This window comes from Triturus cristatus, chromosome 3_1, assembly GCF_964204655.1.
Source record: "Triturus cristatus chromosome 3_1, aTriCri1.1, whole genome shotgun sequence".
NCBI lineage: Eukaryota > Metazoa > Chordata > Amphibia > Caudata > Salamandridae > Triturus > Triturus cristatus.
The window spans coordinates 18,853,986-18,877,329 of record NC_140583.1 but is presented as its reverse complement, the minus strand read 5'-3'; the positions used below and the strand labels follow the sequence as shown (position 1 = coordinate 18,877,329).

The window sequence follows — 23,344 nt, the reverse complement described above, 5'->3', positions numbered from 1 at the left end:
AGTCAAGAGTAGAGGCAGGGGGCGCGGGAAACCGGCCCCCAAAGTTCCCACGGTCCAGGAGGGAGCAGACCCTGAGGGGGATGCCCTGGAGCCTACATAGGAACAGGTAGCCAAACTGGGAAACCTACCTGAGCTGACCCATTGGCAGCAAGAAGGAGGCCCCTCCAGGGGGGAATTCTGCCAGGAGCAGAAAGAATGCCCTTCTCATGTGGGTCTGCGGCAACAGGCTGCAGACCAGGCAGCAGGTGATCAGTCTGGGTCACAGTGGATCTACTGGGAGAATGATCTCCTGTATACAGAGCCTAAGGTTGCTGAGCCTGGGTCAGGCCGTGTGCTGGTAGTACCCCAGCGCTTCAGAGCCTTCCTACTGGGGCTGGCTCAGGATGTTCCATTGGCAGGACATTTGGGGCAGGACAACACCTTTGAAAGGCTTGTCACCCATTTGTATTGGCCCCAAATGCACAGGAGTTCAGACACTCGCTGCAAGACATGTCAGACTTGCCAGGCAAGTGGAAAGAGTGGGAGGAAGCGCAAGGCTCCTCTCCAGCCCCTCCCTGTAGTCAGCACCCCCTTTGAACGGGTGGGTAGTGACATTGTGGGGCCACTGGACCTCAAGACAGCCACGGGCAACAGGTTCATCCTGGCCTTGGTGGACCATGCCAGCCGGTACCCGGAAGCCATACCTCCGAGGACAGTGACGGCCCCCGTGGTGGGACGAGCACTGATGGGAATTTTCTTCAGAGTGGGATTCCCTTGCGAGGTAGTGTCTGACCGGGGAACCAACTTCATATCCAAGTATATGAAGTCCCTGTGTCAGGAGTGTGGTGTAACCTAAAAGTTCACCACTCCTTACCACCCCCAAGGTAACGGGTTAGTTGAGAGATTCAACCGAACCCTTAAAGGCACGATAATGGGTCTTGAGGAACCCAAGAGGCGTAAGTGGGACGTCCTCTTACCATGCCTGCTCTTTGCTTACCGTGAGGTGCCACAGAAATCTCTAGGGTTCAGTCCCTTTGAGCTTCTCTATGGACACCCAGTGAAAGGACCTCTAAGTCTGGGCAAAGAAGGCTGGGAGCAATCTCCCAGGAAACCGCCCCAGGATGTATATAGCAACCAGACAAGGCGTTCCAGACAACTCGCTGAGGCGAATCTGGAAGGCAGCCAGGAGGAGATGAAGCGGTGGTACGACCAGAATGCCACTCTGGTTGAGCTTCAGCCTGAACAGAAGGTGTGGGTCATGGCCCCAGTGGAGCCCTGTGCGCTCCAGGAAAAGTGGACCAGCCCCTTTGAGGTTGTGGAGCGCAAGAGTCCGGTTACCTACTTGGTGGACTTGCGGTCTCCCAGGAACCCCTTGAGGGTCCTTATGTCAACCGCTTGAAGCCCCAGTTGGAAAGGTCCCAAGTGGGCATGTTCTTGGCAACAGATGCTGGGATGGAGGAGGAGACCGAGCCTCTTCCTGACCTCCTGTCGGTCCAGGAGCAAGATGGATCAGTGGATGGTGTCAACCTCTCTTCCAACCTGACCCCTGAGCAACAGAATGACTGCCACCAGTTGCTGGGACAATTTTCTGATCTGTTCTCCCTGGTGCCACTGATTGGTGCGCCCATGAGGTGGACACTGGGGATAGTACACCTGTGAGGCACAAGGCCTATAGAGTGACTGACAGGGTAAGGGCTTGCATCAAGGAGGAGGTCTCCAAGATGCTTGCGCTAGGGGTAATTGAGTCCACTAGGAGTCCTCTAGGAGTCCTTGGGCCAGCCCAGTGGTCTTGGTCCCAAAGGCTGCTGCGCCGGGTGGCACACCCGAGCTCTGGTTCTGTGTGGACTACCGACGGCTCAATGCAGTCACCAGGACTGATGCACACCCCATCCCCCAGAGCTGATGAGCTCATAGATCGGCTAGGGGCTGCACGGTACCGCAGCATGTTTGACTTAACGTCTGGGTACTGGCAGATCGCCTTGACCGATGGGGCAAAGGAGAGGTCAGCATTCTCCACACCAGATGGGCACTACCATTCCGGGTGATGCCCTTTGGGATGAAGCAAAATTCTACCATCTAAAGTAACAGTATTGTGTATTTTTGTCGTTTAATGGTCTTGTGGTAAATCTATATAAAGAATACTTACTTTTGATATAAAACCTGTGTGGTGTCCATCTGTAGTGTTGTCACTCGATTACTGTATGTGTTCACAAATGCTTTACACACTGCCTCTGATATAAGCCTATCTGCTCATGCCAAGCTACCAAGGGGGTGAGCAGGGGTTATTTTAGGAGTGTACCCCTTTACCCTGACTAGAGGCAAGCGTCCCTATTTGTCACAAGTGCATACCTGTGCCAACTAGAGACCCCCAAATCTAACACACGTGTTTCACTTCTTCAAAGAAAATGAACCACCTGAGGAATACATTCCCTTCGAGGATATTGAAATTCCACTCACATGCCAGGAGCATCAACTCTGGTTTAAAGGCGCCCTAAAACATTACAATCACATTACCAGGCTCGGTCCACTAGGTAGACCAGGAGCAACATGGCCGATTTTAGCCAGCTACACACCTCATCCTGACATTGAAACAATGTCAGACGATGAATTACTCACTCAACTAAAAGGGTTCATAAAAATTTACAGACAGTTAGTACAATATGTGATGCGGACTTTAACAGGCCAACCACCAATAACCATTCCAAATCAGACCCATCATCAGGGGAATACACTAAAAATTACTCCACAGACTTCACACGCAGTCATGGGTAAAATGCCCACAAAACGTGAACAAATTCCATTCTGGATAGCTCAAAAAATTAAGCAAATTGAAGCAGAATTTCCTAATACTAGCCCTTATGAGAAAGACAGAATCCTAACAATCTGTTCACACCACACCTGGAAGACTGTCCCACTTGGGGCACCGTCTTTGCTGCCATCTATACTAAAACACATGGTGTTCCGTCTATTGCGGTAATACCGGATGTCCTGAAACAAATTCAAAATGAATAGGGGGCAGAGCCTGCTCTGAATCTAGGTATGAAATTACTAAAGAACTTCGACCAGGTCTCAACAATAATATTATCTAACATTAAAGGGGAGGCAGCAGCAGTGGCGATCTGCCAGAAATTAAGGGAATTTGATGTAACAGAACACCAACATGAACTACCCAGAATAATAGAAAAATCCTATGAAGAATTAGGTAGAGACAGTTTGGGTGGAAAACCAGTTAAACCACAATTGTCTGAGGGTCCTGAAAAGAACTCAATTAAACACAACCCTACATCTTCTAAAAAGAAGTGGGAAAACTACAAACATTCAAAAGAGAAACGTTCTCAATCCCGAGGTAGGTCTCCTCAAAAGGAGCCCTCTCAAGGGAGGTACAACCTCAGGAATAGGGATAATTTGAGAAATCCTGACAGATATCAGGATACTGATACACGCTCCTCTCATACCTTTCAGATATTGTCACAGACATCTGAAAGAAGCAGACGGTCGGATCACAAAGAAGAACGCGTGAAGTCCAAAGACGATCAACACGTTCAGAAAAACAAAACAAAACCTCAATTCTCCAAGAAGAAAGTAGCAGATCTAAAGATCAGACATGCCGAGAATTCTGAGAACACAACTCAAGAACGGAGAATGGGCTCAGACAGTGCTGGACAGTGCAGCAGAAGTTACAGTAGTTCGCCAGAACCTGAAGGGACTTCTGGAGACAGTGGACTTGAATGAGTATAACACAGTAGAGACTGTGGACACCAGGGTTAGTTCTCCACAAAAGTTAAATGAAATAACACTCCGGATGGAGGGAGACATACCAAGAAAAGTGAAAGCACTCTTTTGGGAGAAACTTTCAAGGGGTTATGATATACTTCTAGCAGAAAATGACTGGCCACCGGAATTTGTCAGGGAGTGCCCACATTGCAAAGACATCATTATGCCAGCCTTCTCCAACCATGTTCCAATACACCTAAAGTATACATATGCCAGGAAATGGGCAGTAGCCCAGGCCCCAGAATTATACAAAAATCATGTAAAATGGGATGAGGACTCACCTCAGCATAAAATCCAATTAAAATGTCAACCTACTGCACAAAGGCAGTACCCAATTAAGCAAAAAGCGAAAAAACAGGTCAGAGAGATCTTAGAACAACTTGAATACCAAGGGGTGATTGAAACATGCACCTCATCAATGAACAATCCTTTGTTTCCGATTTCCAAACCTGCCAACACATATCGTCTAGTTTTGGACTACAGACACCTGAACACTTGTTCTAAGACATTTGCAGGGCAAAATGCACACAGCATTAATGAATAACATTTTGCGTAAAAAATATAAAACCACATTGGATATTTCAAATGGTTTCTTTTGTCAAAACATAGCACCTGAAAGTAGGTACTTGACAGCTTTCTCAATAATGGGGACTCAGCACCATTTCTGTCGACTCCCACAAGGGTTCAAGAACAGCCCGGGGTTATTCTCAGCAAGAGTAACAGAGTTACTACAAATTTATGATGAAGAGGCATTGTCATATGTCGATGATATCTATCTGACATACGATGACCTGGATAGGCACTTGAACAGGGTGAACACCATTATACTGGGCTTCGCCTCCGAGGGCTACAAATTTAATTTCAAGAAATCAAGAATTGCCTACCTCAATGTCTTTTTCCTAGGATATGAACTTTCAAGTGAAGGCAAAAGCCTGGCAGCAAAAAAAATTTTTGTGAAAAATGTGTGTTGTTCCAACCTCCAAAAATGCTGAAAAATGTACAGTCAATTCTAGGTTTCCTGAATTTTGGAAGAACTTGCATTCTAAATTACGCAGAAAGGGTCAAACCTCTCTACAAACTAATCAAACCTGATTTCAAAATCAAAGATTGGACACAGGAATACACAGAAATACTGCGTTCACTACAAACTGACTTGTTAGCAACAATCACTTACAAACACACGTAAATACACGCAATATAGTGTTCCGAATAATTTCGGGTCCATGTGGATTCACCTACTTAACTTTTAATGAAGATGAAAAAGTACCAATTGCATACAAATCACATTTGTATACACAAGCGGAAATGAGATTTACTGCGACAGAAAAATTCTGACAGCAGTTCAAACCGCTGTAGCAAAAGAAAGAGCCCTAGCTCAGGGGAAACACATTATTGACGTGACTCCAGTACCAGCCTTAGAGGCTGTTACAAAAGCGAGCATTCCGAATGCGAAAGCTTTACATCAGAGATGGATACAATCGGTTAATTCTCTTGCTGCAACAGATGTTGAATATGTTTTTGATCTTTATTTAAAAACACAAGCATTCCTGCAATACGAACGTCCTCTGCCTATTGAGATTCTCCCTCTTGACCAGTATGAATTCATAATTTATACTGACGGATCAGCACAACCCGCTACAGAAAGTAAGCAAGCTTACAGTGCAGCGTGCATGATCGTAAAATGTTGTATGCACAATGGTAAATCCCTACCAATGGTCACTAAAACACAATCTCTAGGAGATTGTACAGCTCAGCGAGCTGAACTACAAGCATTCAAATTGGCACTTGAAAATACTGATCGTGAATTCCCCACACTCAGTGTACGATTCTTTTTACTGTGTTCAAACTTACAATGAATATTTACAGAATTGGCTTCAAAATGGTTTCAAAGATGCAAAAGGTGGCACAATCAAGCATAAAACGTTTTGGGAACAAGTGGTTCAGTTGCAAAACGGACTACAAAATACTCATGTGATACACACACCAAGTCCAATGTGATGGCGTTCACGTTGCAGGGAATTCATTGGCTGACGATGCGGCGAAGGGGGCTGTGCAAATGGCTTCCGTAGCTGCGATCACTCGTTCAAAAACGAGAATAGACAGTGTGAGATTGTTGGCTGTCAATGCTTCAAGCAAAGGCAGTGGTGTAGCGTTACCATAAAGGTTTCCTCTTAAATACTCGCATATAATTGATGCGAACAACATACCGTTTGCTTGAGTCCCTGGAGTGGGGGATAGGGTAATTCCAAACATGGAACGTAGATTAGGACTAAACCTAGCAGCACATGAAGGGATAGCCTCTGTCCATGCAGGTGTTTCCGCCACAGTATCATTCCTTCCTCTGCCCAACTTTACATCAATGCAAGCATTCCTAAGCACCTTCCAGGTATAAATATGCCTTCCCTTACCATGGCAAACCACGGCACGACTCAGCACGACTTGACTGCATGGTTCGCCACGGCAAGTTCGGAAGAGACCATATCCCGGCCTGACGCACTGACCAGACACGGTCATCCCTGCTCGCAGAGAATCCAGCATCCAGTGTTCTGACTCTCTTCGCGGAGTGTTAGATTTTGAGACCCAGATAGAGATTCCTACCTCGCTCATTCTAAAGGTATGGAGCTGACTAGAACCTAGAGCGACTCTTGGCATACTAAACTTAGTATATACCATACTATAGAAAACAGCAACTACTTCTTACCTCGCACTACACTTGGGTTAGGTACATGAGGGTAGGACAATTTAGAAGCATCAGACGAGTATTCACTTTTTAGCCGGTGTTATTTATGTATGTATATATGATTATATGTCATAGCTAAAAGACAATGCTATTGCAGTATTATTTCTTCTAACTGCTTACGCTGTGCGTATTACATCCTGCTTACAGTCTAATGATTGTAACAGCTCGTATCTCTTACACGAGAAACAAGACTGTTCAATAAAACCTTTTATTGAAACGCATGTCTATCTATTTCTGTGTAGCTTTGGAGAAACTAAGCATGCACGATTGACTGAGTGAAACTGTTATCTATGGTTTCCATGATTCTGAGACGCGTTCCGATACTAAGGGAAACAAAGTTGTCATGTTTATGCGGTTGTCAGAAACTAATCCCTTCTTGTTCATTCGAGAAGTTTCTAGTGACCTCTGAGTTAGCCGGCACACAAAGTAATTAAGTTTAATGTATTCGATAGGAGCATACTGACCTTAGTCCTATGCAAAAACTATAGTGTATATTATTGCAATGCGCAGAGCCTATAAGGGAGATAGGAACTACACTACACTCCCTGTCCTTAAGGAGGGCAGGGGGCTCGGAAGGGACAGGCACTTCCTCTCTACAGACCGATGTCACAGGAGGGCAGGGTGCTCAGAAGGGACAGGCACCGCCTCTCTACAGACCGATGTCACAGGAGGGCAGGGTGCTCGGAAGGGACAGTCACCGCCTCTCTACAGAGAGAAGGCACAGGAGGGCAGGGTGCTCGGAAGGGACAGGCACCGCCTCTCTACAGACCGATGTCACAGGAGGGCAGGGTGCTCGGAAGGGGCAGTCACTGCCCCTCTACAGACAGATGTCACAGGAGGGCAGGGTGCTCGGAAGGGACAGGCACCGCCTCTCTACAGAGAGAAGGCACAGGAGGGCAGGGTGCTCAGAAAGGACAGGCCCCGCCTCTCTACGGAGAGAAGACACAGGAGGGCAGGGTGCTCGGAAGGGACAGGCACCGCCTCTCTACAGACCAATGTCACAGGAGGGCAGGGTGCTCGGAAGGGACAGTCACCGCCTCTCTACAGAGAGAAGGCACAGGAGGGCAGGGTGCTCGGAAGGGACAGGCACCGCCTCTCTACAGACCGATGTCACAGGAGGGCAGGGTGCTCGGAAGGGGCAGTCACTGCCCCTCTACAGACAGATGTCACAGGAGGGCAGGGTGCTCGGAAGGGACAGTCACTGCCCCTCTACAGAGAGAAGGCACAGGAGGGCAGGGTGCTCAGAGGGTGCTCAGAAGGGACAGTCACTGCCTCTCTACAGACAGATGTCACAGGAGGGCAGGGTGCTCAGAAGGGACAGGCACCGCCTCTCTACAGAGAGAAGGCACAGGAGGGCAGGGTGCTCAGAAGGGACAGGCACAGCCTCTCTACAGACCGATGTCACAGGAGGGCAGGGTGCTCGGAAGGGACAGTCACTGCCCCTCTACAGACAGATGTCACAAGAGGGCAGGGTGGTCAGAAGGGACAGGCACCGCCTCTCTACAGAGAGAAGGCACAGGAGGGCAGGGTGCTCGGAAGGGACAGTCACTGCCCCTCTACAGACCGATGTCACAGGAGGGCAGGGTGCTCGGAAGGGACAGGCACCGCCTCTCTACAGACCGATGTCACAGGAGGGCAGGGTGCTCGGAAGGGACATGCACCGCCTCTCTACAGAGAGAAGGCACAGGAGGGCAGGGTGCTCGGAAGGGACAGTCACTGCCCCTCTACAGACAGATGTCACAGGAGGGCAGGGTGCTCAGAAGGGACAGTCACTGCCTCTCTACAGACCGATGCCACAGGAGGGCAGAGTGCTCGGAAGGGACAGGCACCACCTCTCTACAGACAGATGTCACAGGAGGGCAGGGTGCTCAGAAGGGACAGGCACCGCCTCTCTACAGACCGATATCACAGGAGGGCAGGGTGCTCGGAAGGGACATGCACCGCCTCTCTACAGAGAGAAGGCACAGGAGGGCAGGGTGCTCAGAAGGGACAGGCACCGCCTCTCTACAGACCGATGTCACAGGAGGGCAGGGTGCTCGGAAGGGACAGTCACTGCCTCTCTACAGAGAGAAGGCACAGGAGGGCAGGGTGCTTGGAAAGGACAGGCACCGCCTCTCTACAGACCGATGTCACAGGAGGGCAGGGTGCTCGGAAGGGACAGTCACTGCCCCTCTACAGACCGATGTCACAGGAGGGCAGGGTGCTCGGAAGGGACAGGCACCGTCTCTCTACAGAGAGAAGGCACAGGAGGGCAGGGGGCTCAGAAGGGACAGTCACGTACTCTTTACGGTGAACCACAGAAAGGCTAGGGGCTTATGAACGGAAGCACCCTACTTAGTAGGGCAGGAACACCAGGACAGGGTCCTCAGAAAGGCCATGGCCCTACTCTCTAGGGCAGGAGCCAAAGATGGACTAGGGGCCCGAGGTGGGAAAGGACCCCCACTCTCTAGGGCAGGAGCCACAGATGGACTAGGGGCCCGAGGTGGGACAGACCCCCACTCTCTCGGGGAGGAGCCACAGATGGACTAGGCCCGAGGTGGGACAGACCTCCACTCTCTAGGGGAGGAGCCACAGATGGACTAGGGGCTTGAGGTGGGACAGACCTCCCAACCCCCCCACTCACTAGGGCAGGAGCCACAGATGGACTAGGGGCTTAAGGTGGGACAGACCCCCCCCCCCCCCACACACACACACACACAACCCCCCCCCCCCCCCACTCACTAGGGCAGGAGCCACAGATGGACTAGGGGCCCGAGGTGGGACAGACCCACACTCTCTCGGGCAGGAGCCACAGATGGACTAGGCCTGAGGTGGGACAGACCCCCCCCCCCCCCACCTCTCCCCCCCACACACACACACACACACACACACACACTCTAGTGCAGGAGCCACAGATGGACTAGGGGCCTGCAACGGGCAGGGTGCTCTGAAGGGACAGGCCACACGCGCCACCCCTTCTCTCTAGGGCAGGAGTCACTGGTGCAGCACAGGCACTGCCCAGTCAGCCGAGGCAACAGTACAGAGGGGTGATAGGGGTCAAGGGGCGCCTTCTCCTTAGACAACATCGATGGAAAACTCTGGCGCTAGTTGGCGCTAGTTGGCACTTGTTGCCCGCGCTCTCCAGCCCTGGACAGGCCTGGAGACCACGCAGCTTAAGTAATCATCAGAAATAAAGCGAGCCAAGTGGGGCAGGGGTCCCCTGAATGCCCGCATGAGGGCACAGCTGTCCACGTGCCCCCTCGTCCCACACGCAGACCCACAGCATGTGACAGGAGTTCCAGACCCCCGGCCGTCCACACCCAGGCCGCCAACTTTACCCTGACTGGCTCAACACTCCCGCTCCCTGTGCCCCTGCCCAGGGCGGGCTGGGCCCAATGCCTCCCACCCCATGCGGACACCCCCTCCCTGACCAGGATCCGAGACTCTGACCGCCCCCCCCCCCCCCCCTCTCCCTCCACACACATACTGCGGCGCGGACGTACCTTAAAGCCAGACGGACAAGAAGCAGCCGGGGCAGGGTGGCCGGTGCTGCTAGGGCAGGGTGGCCGGTGATGATGGGGCAGGGTCCTGGGGAGAGAAAGAGACGTGTGATCCGGAGGTTCCTCAGGGTGCAGGCTCGGCCTCCCTCCTCCCCCTCCACGGTGACGAAGCAGAGACCCCAATATAGCTGCAGCCGGGGGTGGGCATTCCAGCGACGCCAGCTGAAATGCCATCCGCCCACACGTCACTAGACCCAACCGCAGACAGATATAACTGGCTCCCAGGGGCAGCAGAGAGGGACTGAGGCAAGCATGGACATACCATACCAGCTGTGAGCCTTCCCGGTGCTCCCTACTCAACTCTACCCTACCCACAGGTGGCACCCAGGGGCAAAGAGCAGCAGAGAGGGAGTAAGGCAAGCATGGACAGACCATACCAGCTGTGAGCCTTACTGGTGCTCCCTACTCAACTCTACCCTACCCACAGGTGGCACCCAGGGGCAAAGAGCAGCAGAGAGGGAGCAAGGGAAGCATGGACATACCATACCAGCTGTGAGCCTTACTGGTGCCCCCTACTCAACTCTACCCTACCCACAGGTGGCACCCAGGGGCAAAGAGCAGCAGAGAGGGAGTAAGGGAAGCATGGACATACCATACCAGCTGTGAGCCTTACTGGTGCCCCCTACCAACCTCTATCCCACCCACAGGTGGCACCCAGGGGCAAAGAGCAGCAGAGAGGGGGTAAGGGAAGCATGGACATACCATACCAGCTGTGAGCCTTACTGGTGCCCCCTACCAACCTCTATCCCACCCACAGGAAGTATCCAGGGGTGAAAGGCAGGAGAGGTGGACCAAGGGAAGCACAGGCATGTACCAACTATGAACCTTACTGGTGCCCCCTACCCACAGGTTGCACCCAGAGGACGAAAGGCAGAAGTGGGAGGTACCAAGGCAAGCTTGGACATACCATAAAAACTCTGAGCCTCACTGGCGCCCCTACCCACAGGTGGTACCCAGGGGTGAGTGGCAGCAGAGAGAGGTACCAGGGGCAGAGGGGTGGGGGAGTAAGGACATACCGTAGCAGCTGTAAGGCTTACTGGTACACCCTACCACCACCATCATATCCACAAGTAGCACCCAGGGGGCGAGAGGCAGAGAGGAACCAAGGGAAGCACGGACATACCATACCAACTCTCTGATCCTTACTAGTGCCCCCTCCCCACCACTACACTACTCACAGTTGGTACCCAGGGGGCGAAGGGAAGCAGAGAGAGGTACCAAGAGTAGCAGGGGCATACCATACCAGCTGTGAGCCTTACTGGTGGTCCCTACACACAGGTGGTACCCAGGGGCGGGGGGCCGAGGGGCAACAGAGAGGTACCGGTGTGGGAGAGTGTACGTACAAACCATACCAGCTGTGAGCCTTACTTGTGCCCCGTACCCACCTCTCCCCTTCCCACAGGTGGTAACCAGGGACAGCAGGTAAGCACCATGGGAGTTTGGACATACCATTCCAGCCGCGTGCCATACTTGTGCCCCTACCAGCCTCTCCCCTACCCACAGGCAGCAGAGGGTCCTCTGCTGTGGGGGAGGAGCGTCCCCCCCCCCCCCCCCCAAAAAAAAATGTCAGGGAAGGAACAATAAAAGTGCGCTCGTTTTATTTTTCATTTCCGGCCGGGTCTTGGGGGCGGGGCCTGGTAGTGACAGGCACTGAGGGGAGTGGTTGTGCACTCCCATCACTGCGCATGATGGTTTGGCCAGCCGTCTCAGGCCGGCCAAACCATTGTGCGCAGCAAAAGCTCTCTCCAACCGCAGCGCAGCTGCACAGACTGTCATGGAGCACAAACGGAGGGCGCTCAGGCTGCTCTCTGCGCAAAAGCAGCTTCAGGATTTGTCGCAGGGCATTCTGGGAGCCTGTGCCTTCCTGAAGAGTTGAAGAATAGGGCGACGGGGACGGCTGCAGGTAAGATTTTATTATTTGTTTTTTTTTCCTTCCCCCCCCACCCCCGTGACCCCTAATGCCCCTTCCCCCCTTCCCGCCATCCACCCCACTCACCCCTCCAGCATACCGGCTGCTTCTGCCCACAGGTGGCACCCAGGGGGCGAGAGGCAGCAGAGAGAGATACCAAGGCAAGCATGGACATACCATAAAAACTCTGAGCTGTACTCCTGCCCCCTACCCACAGGTGGCACCCAAGGGCGAGGGGCAGTAGAGAGAGGTGAGGTGGTACAGACAAACCATAGCAGCTGTAAGCCTTACTGGTGCCTCTTACCACCACCATCCTACAGCAGAGAGAGATACCAAGGCAAGCATGGACATACCATAAAAACTCTGAGCTGTACTCCTGCCCCCTACCCACAGGTGGCACCCAAGGGCGAGGGGCAGTAGAGAGGTGAGGTGGTACAGACAAACCATAGCAGCTGTAAGCCTTACTGGTGCCTCTTACCACCACCATCCTACAGCAGAGAGAGATACCAAGGCAAGCATGGACATACCATAAAAACTCTGAGCTGTACTCCTGCCCCCTACCCACAGGTGGCACCCAAGGGCGAGGGGCAGTAGAGAGAGGTGAGGTGGTACAGACAAACCATAGCAGCTGTAAGCCTTACTGGTGCCTCTTACCACCACCATCCTACAGCAGAGAGAGGTACCAAGGCAAGCACGGGCATATACCAACTGTGAGCTGTACTGGTGCCAATGTTAATACTGGAAAATATGATATCAATGCACAGCATGAAATGTGTCAGTATAATAAAACTCGCATCATGGTTGTTGAATTCACCCAATATGACCTCCCCCTCAACCCCAAGTCAGACGCATGTGATCAGGCAGGCTCCGAGACCTCGGCCTGAAGCAACTGATGGGCAGATCACAGGTGGGGGGGGGGGGGACACGTAACCCTTAGACAAACACATGAACACGAAAACCCAGATCAATCCGACCGATACGCAACGACACCACAGTGGTTTTAGTAAACTGACCACAATAAAACACGTTTGGCCCGTGAGTGAGAGTTCCAAAAACACCATAAAGTCAGATGCCACACTGTTCGGAACACTCAGCCAATCAGAACACCGCGTGCACACTATATGCAATGATCAAATGCTCCCCATGCTGGACATCCCACCCGTACGGATTCACATCTGCGGAAAAGCAACAAAAAAAACCTGGCCTGAGCGCATTGCCTGACATTTGCCGCTTTTATGAGTCCGGGCTGAGCAGTCGCTGGCGATCCCGCCTAGGTCAGCTTTTTTCGATAGCATGAAAGTAAAGGTGAGGTTTACACAGATGGTACGCTTCTCCCTGGGTGTGATACAGGGGCCGCTTGGACCGCTGGGCCAGATACAGATGGTACGCTTGATCCCTGGGGTTGATACAGGAGTAGGGGCCTCACCGCTTTGACCGCTGGGCGTGACACAGATGGTTCTGGGTGTGATATAGAGCCAGCATCTTGATCTTAATTTTTTAGTTTAAAGGAGTTTTCTTAGTGCTATCGGTTTCTTAACACTGGTAGTATCTGAAAGAAGTGAGGTGTTAGTCGCTTGGACCGCTGGGCGTGACAGAGATGGTGCACATGACCTTTGGGGTGTGACATACGGTGTAATTCGGATGTTAGGGAAAAATTTGGACCTTGGAGATTAAGGTACACCTTAATCTTCAAGGGTGGCCAAGGAGGGCCTGTATTTGTCAAGTTATCCCTTCTTATCCACGTAAACTGTTGCCACCTTTGTACCAGAGCTGATATTGACAGACTATCGGGCTCACTAAGCCCTGGATACCGCGCAGAGCCTCCCTTTGTCATCGGGCAGCATGCGCTTGGAGCTGGCTACGATTTTTTGACAGTCAATTTTTTCTTCTCGGTGGTTTTTTCTCTTTTACTTCTATTGAGGTTTCTCAATTGATTCATTTTTCTTGATGTTGCGGAGCTGATCAATTATTGCAACTGTATTCTAGGTTGAATTTTTTTTTGGCGTTTATTACGTAGTGTGTTCCTATGCAGTATAAATCCTGACTGGTCCATATGTTCCAAACGGGGAAGACAGGGCAACAACCTTGCCGCCAAACATTGCCAAAAAGTTTCTGGTCCACGTTAAGCATTGAAATTGAGCAGTACGAACCCGGTGCGAGGGGATCTTTGCCAGGCTTCGGGATTAGTACTACATGGGCCTTGAAAATACGGAGACGTCTCTTCTGCAATGCCATGTATACGTTCAGTAATTTATCCGCCTGAATCCCTGGGAATGTCTTCTAAAATCCCGCAGGAAATACATAATCACCCGGGGACTTAGCGGTCTTCAAGGCTGTCATCACACGCAGTACTTCCAGGTGAGACAACGGGGCTTGCAGTAAATCCGTATCCTCAGAGGTCAGGCTTGGATGCACCAAGCGTGCCAGGTATTCGGGGAGCCTATGTGTCTCAGACTGGTTAGTTAGTTTAGGGTATAGTGTTCGAATATGAGCCTCAAAGTCTTCATTGCTGGCATGTTGGGTATGTACCATCTATTTCTGCACATTTCGTAGAGCAAATATTGGAGTATGATCACCCTCCGACCAAATCAGGCGGGCCAAAATACGGCTCGCCTTGTCTCCTTCCAAATACCACTGTATCCCAACTGTGTGGCAGATGTGCTTCTCTAATCGGTCTCATATTTTGCAGACCTAATGGCGCTGCCTATTCCCAGTCTCCCAAGGTTTTTGGATCGGCAGACGGTACCGCTTCCTGCTTCTCCTTCGGGGGTATCCAATACAACCCTCCAGAGGTGAGTCTGCTGAAGAATTGCTACCGAAATGCGGCATCTCCGTAGATGGGCAATGACCCTGTTGAGTTTTGTAGGTTCCAGTAGACCTCTAGGGCCAGGATTGCGCTCCCCAACACCTGTAGGCTTGTAGGGGGTATTTACATTTTGAGGCACGTCTAGCTGCCCATCTTGGTTGGCCACCACCCCTTCTATGTTGAATGTTCTGTCCATTAACAATTCTATGCGCCTATGAAAAGTCGCCATTTGTTCAAATGTTGCTGTTCTTCAATTCATAATGTTTTGAATCAACCACGGCACTTTCTTACAGGTTTTTTGTCATATGTGTTGTTTTATGTACAAAGTTGTTTGATGCATCTTTGTCCTAAGCTGAGCTCATGGTCAAAGTGATTATTGCTGGCTTAACCCCGTGTACATAGTCTTACCCCACGAACAGAGTAAGATTTAAGTTCATTTAAAGAACCAGAGAAGTCTAAAAGTGCACTAAATCCCTTAAAAAGGTTCCCAACCCATTGTGGAGTCCCTTTTAAACATACAAACTAGTTTCCCCACGCAGGCTAAAAAGCTAGATCCATTTAGCTGTGAATGGCATGCAGACACTGAGACACTTTCCCATGGCCAGAGGGGGGAACCTTCGACACCAACGTAATCGAACACACGACGATGCACATTCAGACCAAATACTTAAGACAGGAAAAGACTAAAAGAGGCACTGTAAGAACTGTCTGCCACTAAGCTACACCCACTGGGCCGCGGGCCAACAGATTTAGGACTGAAAGGTTGCCAGAACAAACCTAGGAGACTCTAGCTGCACCAAAGCGCAGTGCTAGAATTCCCCAAATTTCTATTCGCCGAACCCTGCATTTAGTCCACAAAACATACACTTGCCGGGTGGCTAATAACCTTATAGTGGGTCCAGACAATACCATGACTGGGAATAATGTGGAAGAGGACACCAGTCCCCCAGGACTCGACAGCGAAGGTGAGGAGGTCGGAATCGTCACACCAGACACAGACAGGACACCCAAAGACACACACCCGCTACTGTGCGCCCTGACTAGGTCATGCTTACGGGAGGGGACCGTCTCCCTAACAAAGAGCACTGCAACCATACAAGAGGTCTCTGGCACGGTATACAAGAGGTCTCTGGCACGGTGGCAGGGATCCCCTTCACAGAACCCCTCGGGCTGGAGATCGGGGGGGAAAAGGGTGGGGGATCAGTTGTTCTACTTTCCCTCTTTCCCGACTAATATCTTGGGATGGAATCCAATGGCCAAACTTAAAAGGTCAACCCACTTTGATGAGAACAAGGCCATACCCTGCTTCTCCCCTGGAGTTCCTCCCCTCCTTCCCCCCAGTGCACTAACAAGCAATACCCCCCCACGTCACATGGACGCCAGCCGGATCCCCTTTGCAGGCGTGGGCCTGGAGTATATGGGAAATCTCCTCGACCTATACGAATTAGCTCAGTGATGGACATGCCGCGCACCCCACTTAGTAGAAACCACCAAAAAGACGAAAACTTGATTAGCCAGTAAGATACACGCAGATAAGAGATCCAGGACCTCAAATTGTGCATGCCTACTGTGTCCCCCGAAGTTAGGTGGGGAGCCGGCCAAGGGCAATGGCGGTGACAAACAGACGAGCGTACCCCTAGGATTACCCAACTCTCTCTGTCGGCACTCTGGAACCCCCCGAGTGAGAAAGTTGTGCAGACAAGGTTGCCCAGCACTATGCGGTGTGTCTCATTCACCAAAGCCCCCTTGCTTCTGCTGAATAAGGTGCCCAAGCGAGTGACCATTGGAAGGAACTCGGCACACCCAGCAAATGATACATCACCCGAAGGAAGTGCCCTCACCGGCCACATAAGCAAAGTCCCAGAGCTGGAGAGAGGCGGGCCACCACATGCACCCCCACGCAATGGCCCACTAGGAAGGACCAAAAGAGAGGAGCAAACATGAAAAACTACTAAAACCACACCCAAGTGGCCTGCATAGGCCGCGAGCATGCAAATAGCAGCAGTCTAAAAGGGAGCTCCGCTTCAGAACCCCAGAGGGTTTCCACCCACTCCTAACGGCAGAGGTCATGGAGGCTGGCAGCAGCCAGACAGACAGATCTCAGAGAGTGCTACTATTGTCACTGAATGGGCCATATGACCGACCAATGCCACCGGAAAGCTTATCAAGAGCAAAATTCAATAAGACCGGGCCAGGCCCCGCAAAATCTCCATCTACAAAACTAAGCCTAGATCAACTCGGAAGCACAGCACATTCAGCGACAAGGAAATCAGTCAGCACACTCCCGCAACAAGGACCAGGTGGTTGGCCAAGCACATGGCCACATCAGCAGGCAGAGAACCCAACCCAGCCCAGCAAGGACCTACGCGACGGCAGGGATGGGTGACTGTAAGGGGAGGCGATAAATAGCTTTACTCAATCACCCTATCCAAATGTGCAGTCAGCTTAAAGAAAACACCACCAATGACCCATCCCCTTCATACACACTGCAGAAAACTCATCCCAACAATAAAGACTAGTGACAACAACTGGAAGGAAGAACTCAAGCCTTTACTTGCACTCAAGAAGGACGTCAGGCTGCCAAATGATATGTCTACTGGGAATCCACACTAGAGTCTGCCATTCGGGTGCCTGCAGGGGCCTAGGCTCTTCTGCTGCTGGTCCCCTAGGGCGGGGCAGTCTGACAAGGGGGCGGGGAAGCCCCCACCCGGTGCATTAAAAAAAACAACGAGAACAGCGCGTCACCTGGTAAGGAGTCCCTGATTCCCGCCGCGGGCAGCAGACCCAAAGCTTCCTGAATTTGAGGGAGAGAAGGGCCCCGGTAGGGAAAGGGGTTCTGTTGAAGACCATTGCAGCCCCCACACAAGGTGCATGGATAGGGTAACCACCGCACTCAGCTTGTCGAAGCAAATAACACAGGGCCTCAAACATCGTACAAGAGAGCAATAGCCTTTATCCGAGTTATTCCCACATCCGACTCACCCAGGGGCCACAGAGCAACTTCTCAACCCCAACTGGTATGCCACTACGAAATCCAACACTACATGAGACTTTAGGAAGGCGTCCAATTACTTGCAGTAAGAAGCCCAAAAGTAGGCCAAAGACAAAGCTTCCAGAACAAGCATTGGCATAGCCAATAGGTCTCGCTTTTGGGACCTTATAAGTAGTTAGTTTTGCAGCACAATATCCTTTGTGCAACATCAGCTGTTGCATGGCTAAACCTTGTACCTTATAAGTGTTTAGCCATGCAACAGTTGATGTTGTTGCACCAAGGATATTGTGCTGCATAACTAAATACTTATAAGGTCCCAAAAGCGAGACCTATTGGCAATGCCAATGCTTGTTATTATTGCTTAATTTGTGTTTTGTCCAGTGTCCTCAGACTTTAGCTCACATTTTCTCCTCCATTAAAAAATATTGATGCATAAATGTGTATCTAATTCCTAGATGGTTTACGTTTGCTGCAAAGTGTAATTGCCATTTGTTCCTGAAAACGTTTTGGGAGGAGGCAAAGAATAATCCCAAACTAAGTAAACCGATCACTGCCTCTAGTGATCAGGGCTAGCTGTATCGTGGTGCTTTTTTCTGATTTTCATCCACGGTGCACAGCAGCCCACTGCTGTACAATATGGCTAAAGAACATTGAATGATAATAGTTCTTGCACAGGCAAGACCTATTGGCTACAAGGCTATATTTTATTTTTGTTCCAAAACTCCATCTGAGCGCATGTGTGTTTTTGCTCTCTCCAGTGTACTTTGTACCTTACTCATAAGCCCCCACTCTCCATTTTGCTCCCCCAAAACTCATTTTCCTCTAAAATCCTCAAAATCCTAAAGACCTTCCCCCATCTCCACCCCCCGCCAGACCCACCAGCTCGGCCCACCGACCGAGACACCCCCTTCCTGGACGCCTTCTCCCTCATATCCACTGAGACGATGGTGGCCACCCTCAGCCAAGTTAAGAGCGGCTCCCCGGCCGATCCAGCGCCCATGAGCAAACTGAAATTAGTCGCCCCTACAATATCCCCCCTCCTAACCAAGCTGATTAATGCCTCCCTCTCCCGAGGGATAGTTCCCACCAACTGGAAAAGTGCGATAGTACGCGCCCTCCTCAAGAAACCCCACCTCGACCCCACAGACCCCTCCAACTTTAGACCTATTTCCCTCCTCCCAGGCATCAGCAAAGTGGTGGAAAAAATCGTGAATGAACAGCTATCCACCTTTTTAGAGACCCACAACCTCCTTCGCCACTCCCAGACAGGGTTCAGACCAGGACAGGGGACCGACACCACCCTCCTGGCCGTGACAGAGGAGACCAGATCCATTTTGGACGCAGGGGGATCAGTGGCAATGATCCTCCTGGACCTGAGCGCCGCCTTTGACACAGTGGACCATACCATCCTCCTCCACCGTCTTCACAAAACTGGAGTCACTGGGACCGCCCTGGCCTGGTTGAAATCGTTCTTAGAGCATAGGACCTTCCAAGTGGCCGATAGTCACGGTCATTCCAAAGCCCTTCCCCTTCAGTGTGGGGTTCCCCAGGGATCGTCCCTGAGCCCCACGCTTTTTAACGTTTACATGGCCCCTTTAGACGACATAGTCTCACCATTCGGCATAAAGGTGGTCATGTACACCGACGACACCCAACTAGTCGTCTCCATCAATCAATCCGACCAGTCCATGGAGAATCTGGTCTCCTGCCTGCAGAGCATATCTAAATGGATGGGCGACTCCCGCCTCAAACTCAATGGCGAGAAGTCGGAGATTATGCTCCTAGGTGACCCGCACAAACTCCCCAAGTCTCTCGTCTGGCCACCAAGCATGGGCTCCCCCCCCTATACCAAAAAATGAAATCAAGAGCCTAGGCATCTGGCTTGACCAGGACCTTAGCTTTAGAGCCCAAGCGAGAAGGACAGCCGGCACATGCTTCGGTCTCTTGCGGACTGCCCGGATCCTCCCGGTTATCCCTCCCCAGTCTAGAAAAATTCTTATCCAGGGCCTCATCTCTAGATTGGATTACGGGAACGCCCTGTACCTGAGCGCCCCAGTAGCCATCATCAAAAAACTCCAGTACGTTCAGAATGCCGCAGCAAGACTCCTCACGGGGACGAAATCCAGATGCTCTGCTAAACCCTCCCTGAAAGCTCTCCACTGGCTCCCCATTCAGGAGCTCATCGCCTTTAAAACCCTGTGCATCTCTCACAAAATCCTCCAGGGTAAAGGCCCCACCATACTAAAACCACTCATCAAACCCTACAAATCCACCAGACAGCTTAGGTCAGATTCCCTTTTCCTTGCCAGCATCCCTAGAATAACAAGCATTTACAATGCAATGGTCTCGGCATTGGTAAAGTTAGAGCTATTGGCATTGCTCATGACATTATTTTTGTTTATGTTTTTGCTTTCAAAACATTTAAATAAACGGCATTGTTAAAAACAAAAATAATGTCATGAGCAATGCCAATAGCTCTAACTTTAACAATGCCGAGACCGTTGCATTGTAAATGCTTGTTTCTTTTTGGTGAAAGCGCCCCATTCCGTGCTTTCACTTTAATGGTGGCTGCGACCTTTTCTTTAGACGCTGCTCGCCGTATTCAGCTTACAGCGAGCTGCAGCTAAAGAAAGGGCCACAAAAGTGAAAGCACGGAATGGGGCGCTTTCACCAAAAATAAAAAAAGTGAAATATCAGCATGGGGCACTTTTACAAAAAAAAAAAAAGAAAAGAGTAGAGTGGTATGGAATGTCATAAATTGGAGTGTAATATAGTGGAGGGAGTGTGAGTGAAGTGGCACAGAGTGGAGTGGTGTAGGGGCGAACAATGGAGGGGCGTACTGTGAGTAAAGTGTCATGGAGCGGTGTAGACTGATATGGCGTAGAGTGGAGTGTTGTAGAGCGTCGTTGAGTTTTGTGACAGAGAGGAGGGGCACAGAGTGAAGGGGTGTAGAAGGGAGGGCAGTGGAGTGGCCTGCCATGGAGTGGCATGGCTTGGAGTGGCGTAGAGTCTGACACAGCTTCTGCTCTCACATAAGCGCCGGGACACCCCGTTGGGGTATCTGTGCGCTATACAAGATTCCCAAATAATAAATAGAGTGGATTGGCGTAGAGTGGAGTAGTGTGTAATAGAGAAGCATGTTTTAGACTGGAGAGGAGTGTCAGAGTGGAGGGGTGTGCAGTGAATTGGCATAGACTGGAGTGGCATGTCGTAAAGTGGAGTGGCATGTCGTAGAGTGGGGCAGAGTGGAGTGACGTAGGGTGGAGTGCCAGAGTGGCATGGAGTAGAGTACATTGGAGTAGAGTGGAACACTGTCGTAGAGTGACATGGAGTGGAGAGGTGAAGAGTGGAATTGCGTCTCGTAGACTGGAGTGGAATTATTTGGCATGATATGGAGTGGCGTGGAGTACAGTGGTGTGTTGTAGAGTGGAGTGGCATTGAGTGTCGTGGAAAGAGTAGATTGAACTTCACAAACAAATTAAAACAATTGTAGAAGACAATGCCTTTCATTTAAGATTCTGGCTCACCAAACCTAAAACTGCTGGAACCAATACATATCTGTTATTAAGATACCAAGGTCTGTATTTTCTGCTACCACCCTGGAATAGGAACCATGAAGTAGAACTTGTGTGCATAGATAAGCTATAAATCAGCGATATACCTACATATCAAAATAAAGCTATCAGAAAAATAAGATACCCAGGCGATACTTTAGTTCTGTTCCTTAAACGGTGAGTAGACTTCAACGCCCCTGCCCGGCCACCATCCCTTCCCCGCATCGGCGAGGCGCGTTTACCTGGATTGTTTGGTCTTCCAGTATTGTTTCCACTCCTGCAATATTCAATGCCATGTGCAGGTTGCGTCATTCTTCCGCCTGCCTTTTCTTAACCAGGGCGGGCCTCGCGGGACCCTCGAAGGAGGTCTCCAAAGTGCCGCGCGCCGGAGACGGCTGGCACCAAGACGTAAAGGGCAGCGAAGCGACCGTCGTCGAATTAATCATGGCCCCTGCATCCTTCCAACGCCACCGGTGGGCCGAGGGGGGCGGGGGATCCTTTGCACAAACCATGCCAGGGTCCGGGATCGACTGGAGTACTACTGACAGCTGAGGAAATGAAAACTGCTACTCGCAAGGATAGGGGTAGCACGGGTGAGAGCTTTCTCAGTCCACCAAAGAGACCATTCAAATGGGGAACCGCGGGGGCAAAATGGCGCTCAAGGGGCGAGACGTTGTGGCGTAATGGCCAGAGCTGCCGTCTCTGGAACTGGGGAGCTAGGTTGGCATCTCTGCGAGGGCAAATCACTTAATCTCCCCATGCCTATAAAAAAATGAATGTCTCCATGTTTCAGGTCACTGGTGCTCGTGTAAAGCGCTCCAATACCTTTCGGTCGAGATCGCGCAACAGGGAAGCCGGGTTTTATTGTGGTGGGGCCTGGCAAGAGAGAGAAGGCTACATACACATTGCAATACAGATGACTGTACCCAAGTGGCCGCCTCCTGCACTGCGTGAGTCATGCACGGGGGTCTCCGGGTTCCGGTGGTTTAAAATGGGCTCTCTGCCGTTCCGAACACACTATTGGCAGTAAAACCTCACGCCAGGCGCCCACGCTCCCAACACGTTTACCATGATGACTCACTTGGTTACCTCCGAGAGGCAATGGTGTCAGAAGCAGGAAGAGTGCATGTTATTTATCTGCTGGGAGCAACTGACGATGCTTGATCCTGCGGCCGAGCCGCACTCCGAACTGTGGATCACTCCTTAATTTGGGATTTACTAAAGGATTCTCTACGGTCACTTTTAACTGATTCGCGTTTGCAGTTAATTGAATCGGTTTTGTCACACACGAGTTTCGGTTACAAAGTTATTCGTGACAAAAAGAAACCAGGCCGTTTTGAAAACACATTTCAGGAAAAACAAGGCAGAGCAAAAGGCACACCACTGCCTTTCTCCGAGGTCAAGAAGAAATGCCTTGGAGAAAGGCAGCGGCATTTTCGGATTCGGGGGCGTGTTTGTCTTTTCTCTCCTCCAGCCATTGGCTGGAGGAGAGAATGAGACTTCTTGCCAAAAACACGCCCCCCGATCCGAAAAGGACGGGGGGCAATACATGATAAGGACATTGCAAGTCACCTCGGAGTTCCATAACCTTTTAAAGGAATTCGGCATTTGGCCTTGCTCCCCTATATGGTTAAACAACTCCTCAGTGACTTGCAATATCCTTATAATGTACGGCAGGGGGTACTTTATCCCTTATATAATTAAACTACAAGAGACAGACTTCTGTACAAAACAGACGCACATATAGACACAAACACTGAATAGCATAAGTAAAACAAAAGAAAAACCATGCATAAAAGGTCTCAGACACTGAATGATGCATGTACAATACGGGGCATGCACAGAATGAAACTAACAAAATTATGTCACATGCATACAGAGAAATAACATTAAGTGACATCAAATACAGACATGGCAAGGGAATAGAGTGAGGGGTGGGGCACTAACTGAAGACTATCCAAAAGAGGAGACAGCATAGGGACAAACATGAAATACCCATGCAATAGGATGAAAAATATACAGGCATACACTTCTTCACAGGAATATTATAT

At 50.7% G+C, this 23,344-nt stretch overlaps 1 protein-coding gene across 18 annotated transcripts in view; it reads right to left on the bottom strand.

Annotated features, from left to right (window-relative positions):
* Positions 1–23,344, bottom strand: part of PACSIN3 (protein kinase C and casein kinase substrate in neurons 3) — a 339,753-nt gene that overhangs the window by 148,988 nt on the left and 167,421 nt on the right. For 9 of the 18 annotated variants that reach the window (XM_085646611.1, XM_085646617.1, XM_085646623.1 and 6 more), the window contains one exon: positions 9,976–10,060. The exons of 8 other annotated variants lie outside the window; for them this stretch is intronic. The gene's annotated coding sequence lies outside the window, so the exon portion shown is untranslated. Of the gene's footprint in view, positions 1–9,975; positions 10,145–23,344 lie in introns of those variants that run through there. One more of the 18 variants, XM_085646625.1, reaches the window with a different exon arrangement.